This window comes from Heptranchias perlo, chromosome 25 (genome assembly GCF_035084215.1).
Source record: "Heptranchias perlo isolate sHepPer1 chromosome 25, sHepPer1.hap1, whole genome shotgun sequence".
Classification (NCBI taxonomy): Eukaryota; Metazoa; Chordata; class Chondrichthyes; order Hexanchiformes; family Hexanchidae; genus Heptranchias; species Heptranchias perlo.
Window position 1 is genome coordinate 15,440,082 of NC_090349.1, and position 7,464 is coordinate 15,447,545.

The following is a 7,464-nucleotide window of genomic DNA, read 5'->3' on the forward strand; positions in this document are numbered from 1 at the left end:
CAGTCCTGACTCTGAGTGATCAATCTGAACATGGTATTAATAGATAGCTGTTTTGTAGAAATATAAATCAATTCAAATTCAGCTGCTTTATTTGTAAAAAATCAGCCCACTATTCCACATTCTGAATTCTCAATTCTATCTGATACTGGAGTTCATAAATGGTCACATGAATCAAAGGGATTTTTTTTGGGGGGGTAGGGGAGGAAGAATTCCTCTGTGTGCTACTTGTCAGTTCTCGTCCTCGCTTTCAAATACGTCCATGGCCTCACTCGCCTCACCTGACGTTAACAATTGCCTCCAGCCTTGTCCTCACACATCCTCTGCTCCTCTACTTCTTGTCCACTGCCCCCTCCACTGCACAACTGGAGGCCACTCTTTGAGCCACCAAGGTCCCTCAGTCTTGCCACCTCCCTCCCTTAAAGCCTCCTTAAAACTCTTCTCTTCAACCTTCCAAGTGCCTTCAGGTATAAGATGGTTGACATTTCCCAGTGGAGATCAGTCACAGTGATGTGTGACTTGTGTACTTACAGGTTTCTTCCTGTCATGTGTAAAATAGGTATTGGAGACCTTGGACATGATTTTAACTAGGAGGCGGGTTCTCAGCGGGGTGGTCAATAATCGGGTGGGAAACCCGGAGAAAAAAGAAGTGCGGTTTCCCGAGCGATCGCGACTCAATTGGAGCCACTTAGCTCAGCTTCTGGGTTTCACGTCCTCAAGCTGCACAGTGGGTGTACTGCACACCCGCATGACACGTTTAAAGCCCGTTATTTAAAGGGCCACTCCAGCAATGCATATTGAAGGAGAAAGGAGGAAAAAATGAGTGGGGGATGTCGTAGAGTGAAGCCAGCACCTAGATTCTCCGATGCCGCCCTGGAGACGTTGATGGGCGCAGTAAGAAGCAGGAGGGAGGTGCTGTATCCAGCAGACTGTAGCCAGGATCCTGGACATGTCACCAAGAAGGCGTGGCTGGAGGTGGCGGACGAGGTGAGCAGCAGGAGCACGGTCCCCCGGTCATGGCTTCAATGCAGAAAGAGGTTCAATGACCTAACCAGGTCAGGAAAAGTGAGCACAGTTACTGATTGACCTGTATTCCATGGTGAACAGTACTCCCCCTCACACTGCCCTGCCAAGCCTGCTCTATCACATCACTCCTCACACACACTTAAGGCTCAGTCTTGACTCACCTTCACTTTCTGTGCACTTCTTCACACCCACCCCCCCCCCCACCCAATTTGTGCACCCACCTTTCCCACTCACCCCAATCCTGATGCAATGTGATCAATCTGTCTGATTGTCACCCTCTGATGCATTTGCTTCACTGTCATCCTGACCCAAAGCAATTCATCCATCGGGTGACCACTTCACACTCACTCACTCACACATCTGTACTTTCTCCCCTCGTAGGAGAAAAGGGTGCAAAATGCAAGGGAGAGGGTGAGGACTGGAGGGGGGGGCCTCCACACATCATGGCCCTCACAGAGGCGGAGGAGGAGGCCATGGATATAAGCTGGAAGGTGGAGTGCCTGACCACCGGGGATGCTGAGACTGGCACCCCGCAAACGTCTAGGGACAGAACTTTAACATCACACACAACATGGACTGATATTATCGATGATTGGTCTGTTGCACACCTCAGGACGCTCATCGCAACATTACTTCTGCGATGATTATTAATATTGCTGTGTGTTCTCTTCCGGGGGCATCACGGATGAAGACGTGGCCAAGCGCAATTCCTCAGAGGAGCTCCCTGCCTCCGAGGGTGCACCGTCACATCTCAGTGAGCCATCCAGCGCAGATACTCACACCTTGGTGGGTCCTATTATAGTGGTAGTTGGGTTGTCACCTGGTGAATCAACACACACAAGTGGGCACGAGCAGACACTGGTGGCAGGGGCAGTGGTGGAGAATCCACATCGGTGGGCGCACTCCTCTCCAAGCTCTGCTCAGCTCAGCACAAATGCTGAACCCTGGGGGCCATCCTTGAGAAGGAGAATGATCGAGGTGCAGGAGCGACTTTGCAAGAAAACGTGCCATGCACACTCACCACAATAGCGAAGAGGATGGAGGAGTCCAACTCCATCGCTAGTGGATTGGCGGCACAGTTAAGTACGGGAATGTCTGCGATGGAGGGAATAGCAGCACGGCTCACAAACGAGTCCATTCAGGCCCTGACAACGGCCATGCGGGCTCAGGGCGAACTACATTCTGCTGCCTTAGACAGGCAAACAGATACACTAGCACTGGCCTTACAAGGCATCACACATGTCATCCAAACTGTTGTCCAGCAAAGTGGTAGGAGTGATGTGGGCCTGGCCCAGGAGAGGGATGATGGTGAAAGGGGACATGGAAGTGGGGACTCCACCCAAAACTTTCCCCTGTCTCACCCCGTTGCCCCCCCACTCAACTGGTACCCACAATGCTGCCTCCTCTCCAGATGGCCGAGTCTGCCCCTGCACAGGTCTTTGGAGGGGCCCAGATGGGCTCCAAAACCCAGAGGTCGTAGACTGAAAGCATCTAAGCAGCCCGGACATGAATCTGAGCAACCTGCCACTACCTCTGCTGCAGCCATAGGGGATGCACCACGTAGAAGCTGTAGGAAGAGGAAGTCAATGGTTCTGTAATCACCAAGGGTATGCACCAGGGTGTCTGACAGACTGTCATGTTTTCCATTTCTATTTGGTTTATGTCACATTAAATGTTATGATTCTCACCACCACTGCCACGTCTTGCCCATTCTTGAGTTCCTTTTGTGAAAGTGCCCTTACATGTGGTTGCTCATGAAAGGTAAGACTTGATGCCACCCATTGGGTGCGTTTGCAATAGGTGTCTGTGTCATTGTATGACTATTTTGTACAACCTGAGGTGGGGGGTGGTGGTGGGGGTTGTGGTTGTGATGGTCCTTACAGGTGGTCTGAGTACTTGGCTGTAGTCACTTAGCAGATCTCCCCATGAGAATCTATCAAATGTGACTCCCTGGCATGACAAGCAGCCAGGTGAGACGCTGCTTCACTGATGGTTCGCACATTGTCGTCCTCCTCCTCATCCTCCTCCTTGTCTTCATCCTCAATGTTGATGGTAGGTGCGGCTGTTTGTGGAGCGCATGGGACCTCATCCACATGTAACCCTCTCTGTTGAGCGATGTTGTGCAGGACACAACACACAACTATTATTGTACACCCCCTCGCCGGTGAGTATTGAAGGGCTCCCCCAGATTGATCCAGGCATTGGAAGGGCATCTTCAGCATACCTGTGGCTTGCTCCATGACAGACCTGATGGTGATGTGACTGTTGTTGTACCGCTGCTGTACCTCACTGGTGGGGTTCCTCACAGGTGTCATGAGTCACATCCGCAGGGGATATCTCTTGTCTCCAAGTAGCCAGTCCTTAAATCTGTTTTGTGCGCGGAAGAGGGCCGGGATGTTGGATTCGTGTCGATTGAAGGAATCATGGCAGCTGCCAGGGAATTTTGCATAGACCTATAGATAAGAGGCATGGTCGGAGGCGAGTCAGCACGCGGTCCGAGAGAGCGGGAGGCTAAGAGGCACCGTCGGAGGCGAGTCAGAACACGGTCTGAGGGAGCAGGAGGATAAGAGGCGCGGTTGGAGGTGTGTTCGGAGGTGTGTTCCGAGGTGAGTCAACACACGGTCCAAGAGAGCGGGAGGATAAGAGGTGCGGTTGGAGGCACAGTTGGAGGCCCGGTCGGAGGTGCGTTCGAAGGTGAATCAACACACGGTCCGAGAGAGCAGGAGGATAAGAGGCGCGGTCAGAGGCGTGTTCGGAGGTGTGTTCCGATGTGTGTTCAGAGGCGTGTTCGGAGGTGTGTTCGAGGTGTGTTCGGAGGCGTGTTCGAGGTGTGTTCGGAGGTGTGTTCCGATGTGTGTTCAGAGGCGTGTTCGGAGGTGTGTTCGAGGTGTGTTCGGAGGCGTGTTCGAGGTGTGTTCTGAGGTGTGTTCGGAGGCGTGTTCGAGGTGTGTTCCGAGGTGTGTTCGGAGGTGAGTCAACACACGGTCCGAGAGAGCGGGAGTATAAGAGGCGCAGTCGGAGGTGTGTTCAGAGGCGTGTTCGAGGTGTGTTCGGAGGCGTGTTCGAGGTGTGTTCGGAGGCGTGTTCGGAGGTGTGTTCAGAGGCGTGTTCGAGGTGTGTTCGGAGGCGTGTTCGAGGTGTGTTCGGAGGTGTGTTCAGAGGCGTGTTCGAGGTGTGTTCGGAGGCGTGTTCGAGGTGTGTTCGGAGGCGTGTTCGAGGTGTGTTCGGAGGCGTGTTCGGAGGTGTGTTCAGAGACGTGTTCGAGGTGTGTTCGGAGGCGTGTTCGAGGTGTGTTCGGAGGTGTGTTCAGAGGCGTGTTCGAGGTGTGTTCGGAGGCGTGTTCGAGGTGTGTTCGGAGGTGTGTTCGGAGGCGTGTTCGAGGTGTGTTCGGAGGCGTGTTCGAGGCGTGTTCGGAGGCGTGTTCGAGGCGTGTTCGGAGGCGTGTTCGGAGGTGTGTTCCGAGTTCCGAGGTGTGTTCGAGGTGTGTTCGGAGGCGTGTTCCGAGGTGTGTTAGGAGGCGTGTTCGGAGGCGTGTTCGAGGTGTGTTCGAGGTGTGTTCGGAGGCGTGTTCGGAGGTGTGTTCGGAGGCGTGTTCGGAGGTGTGTTCGGAGGTGTGTTAGGAGGCGTGTTCGGAGGCGTGTTCGGAGGCGTGTTCGGAGGTGTGTTCGGAGGTGTGTTCGGAGGCGTGTTCGGAGGCGTGTTCGGAGGTGTGTTTGGAGGCGTGTTCGGAGGCGTGTTCCGAGGTGTGTTCCGAGGTGTATTCGGAGGCGTGTTCGGAGGCGTGTTCGGAGGCGTGTTCGGAGGCGTGTTCGGAGGCGTGTTCGGAGGTGTGTTCAGAGGCGTGTTCAGAGGCGTGTTCGAGGTGTGTTCGGAGGCGTGTTCGAGGTGTGTTCGGAGGTGTGTTCGGAGGCGTGTTCGAGGTGTGTTCAGAGGCGTGTTCGAGGCGTGTTCGGAGGCGTGTTCGAGGCGTGTTCAGAGGTGTGTTCCGAGTTCCGAGGTGTGTTCGAGGTGTGTTCGGAGGTGTGTTCGGAGGCGTGTTCGAGGTGTGTTCAGAGGCGTGTTCGAGGCGTGTTCGGAGGCGTGTTCGAGGCGTGTTCAGAGGTGTGTTCCGAGTTCCGAGGTGTGTTCGAGGTGTGTTCGGAGGCGTGTTCCGAGGTGTGTTAGGAGGCGTGTTCGGAGGCGTGTTCGAGGTGTGTTCGGAGGTGTGTTCGGAGGCGTGTTCAGAGGTGTGTTAGGAGGCGTGTTCGGAGGCATGTTCGGAGGCGTGTTCGGAGGTGTGTTCGGAGGTGTGTTCGGAGGCGTGTTCCGAGGTGTGTTCCGAGGTGTGTTCCGAGGTGTGTTTGGAGGTGTGTTCGGAGGTGTGTTAGGAGGCGTGTTCGGAGGCGTGTTCGGAGGCGTGTTAGGAGGTGTGTTTGGAGGTGTGTTAGGAGTTGTGTTCCGAGGTGTGTTCGGAGGCGTGTTAGGAGGCGTGTTCGGAGGCGTGTTCGAGGTGTGTTCGAGGTGTGTTCCGAGGTGTGTTCGGAGGCGTGTTCGAGGCGTGTTCGAGGTGTGTTCCGAGGTGTGTTCGGAGGCGTGTTCGAGGCGTGTTCGAGGTGTGTTCCGAGGTGTGTTCGGAGGCGTGTTAGGAGGCGTGTTCGGAGGCGTGTTCTGAGGTGTGTTCTGAGGTGTGTTCAGAGGTGTGTTCCGAGGTGTGTTCAGAGGTGTGTTAGGAGGCGTGTTCGGAGGCGTGTTCGAGGTGTGTTCGAGGTGTGTTCCGAGGTGTGTTCGGAGGCGTGTTCGAGGCGTGTTCGAGGTGTGTTCCGAGGTGTGTTCGGAGGCGTGTTCGAGGCGTGTTCGAGGTGTGTTCCGAGGTGTGTTCGGAGGCGTGTTCGGAGGCGTGTTCGGAGGCGTGTTCGGAGGCGTGTTCGGAGGTATGTTCGGAGGCGTGTTCGAGGTGTGTTCGAGGTGTGTTCGGAGGTATGTTCGGAGGCGTGTTCGAGGTGTGTTCGGAGGTGAGTCAACACACGACAAGTCAACTCATCACAGGCAGAAATTGAAAAAGTGAAGTGACACCTCAGCAGGTAGGTGATTGGTTGGTGAGTATCACTTTTATTTCTCTCCAGCTTAGAGCAGGGGTTTAACTAAGAGCTTAAAACAATAATTTAAACTAGATAAATTAATTAGTCAATAAAACTAAGAATAGCAACAGATTTGAAAACTCAAATAAAGTGAATAAATAAATTCTGGTTCGACAAGCAATGGCAGCGCAGATAAAGCGTCATAACTGCAGCATGTGGGAGTTTGTGGAGAGCAGTGGCAACCATCGGCAACCACATCTGCAGTAAGTGTCTGCAGCTCGAGGAGCTTCAGCTCAGAGTTGTTGAGCTGGAGTCCGAGCTGCAGACATTGCGATGCATCCGGTAGGGGAAGAATTATCTGGACTCTTTGATCCAGGAGGCAGTCACACCCTTTAGATTAGGTAGTAGTTTAGATTTGTTCAGTGGTCAGGGACAGGAGGATGTGACTGTGAGTCATGCAGGTATGGGGACCCAGGATGTAGTGATGGAGGAGCCTTGGCCCTTGACCTTGTCCAACAGGCACGAGGTATTTGCTACCTGTATGGATGAGAGCAAGGACTGCAATGAGGATGGGCAAACTGACCATGGCACCTTGGTACAGGAGGCCATTCAAATGGGGGGAGCGAAAAGGAATGTGGTAGTCATAGGGATGGTATAGTCAGGGGGACAGACACTATTCTCTACAGCTGCAATCGAGAGTCCCGAAGACTGTGTTGCCTGCCAGGTGCCAGGGTTAAGGACATCTCCTCATGGCTGGAAAAGAACTTGGAGCATGAGGGGGAGGATCCAGTTGTCATCGTCCGCGTAGGGACCAACGACATAGGTAGAACTAGGAATGAGGTTCTGCTAAGACAGTTGGAGGAGCTAGGGTCTAAATTAATAAGCAGAACCTCAAAAGTAATAATCTCTGGATTACTACCTGAGCCACGTGCAAATTGCCAAAGGAACAAACAGGTCAGAGGGTTAAATGCGTGGCTCAGAGTGGTGTGGGAGGAAGGGGTTTCGATTCATGGGGTACAGACAGCACTACTGGGGAAAGAGGGAGCTGTTCTGATGGGACGGGCTCCACTTAAACCGGGCTGGGACCAGCACACTGGCGAATCGAATAACTAGGGCTGTAGATAGGTCTTTAAACTAAAATGGTGGGGGAAGGGGTCAGGTGAGGGGAAATTTAGAAATCTAATGAGAAAAGTTAAGACAATCGAACAGTGTAGTGACTTGGGTAAAGATAAGCAGAGTGTGTCAGGAAGGGACAGAGAGTTTACCAATAATAGTGCAACAACAAGTAGGGTCAAAGCAGGAAAAAATGGTAAAATGTCAAAATTAAAGGCTCTTTATCTGAATGCACGGAGCATTCGTAACAAGATAGATGAATTAATTGCAC